Consider the following 786-nt stretch of genomic DNA (forward strand, 5'->3'; position numbering starts at 1 on the left):
TAAAAGCTAAATGCATAAAACAATCATTATAAACTTATTTTAATGGGCATACAATGTGTAAAGATGTAATCTGTGCTAATAACAATATAAAGGGACAGAGATGTATAGGAACAGAGGTCCTCTTCCTCTCCCAATCTCTTTTCCACAATTAAATGCATTTCTTGAATCAGATTTGATCTTCTTACTCCCTTTCCATGAAATGTTTCAGGGGCTTCTCATTAAAACCAGGAGAAAATCCACAGTTCCTGGCAAAATGTGCAAATTCTTCATCCATAAATCTTGTAGTTTTCCAAAACATAAATGTTAGGAAAACAGTGTTTTTTGTCTGCCTTTACGTTTATTGTTTCCTTTCCCTTGAAAACCCCATCTTCTGGCCACATCATCTGGAATTAACTCCTACTCATCTTTCAAAACTCATTTCTGGTGTAATTCCCCATGGTACTGAGCTTTTGGCCTCCCTCACTTTTACTGGATTCTGTAACACCACTTTCCACAGTATGTTGTCTGTTAACTTATTTGTCCCCTTAACCAGATGTGAGCTCCTAGTCTCTGCAGCATTAGTACTTGGCACATAGGAGTTGTTCCATTACTGCTCAGTAAGTAAATGGGTGAATAACACACACAACAAAAATGGTCACTTTGCTCTAGTATTAAGAATAAAAAAAGAACAATGATGAGATTGCAGAATTTTTGAGTTGCCTGGACCTTAGGAATTAGTAAACATTTTGTCTTAAGAGTAGGGCCAAAAGTATTCTTGTTAAAGAATAGAGAATTATTTACCAAAAA

This window comes from Trichechus manatus, unplaced genomic scaffold (genome assembly GCF_000243295.1).
Source record: "Trichechus manatus latirostris isolate Lorelei unplaced genomic scaffold, TriManLat1.0 scaffold00146, whole genome shotgun sequence".
Taxonomy (NCBI): domain Eukaryota; kingdom Metazoa; phylum Chordata; class Mammalia; order Sirenia; family Trichechidae; genus Trichechus; species Trichechus manatus.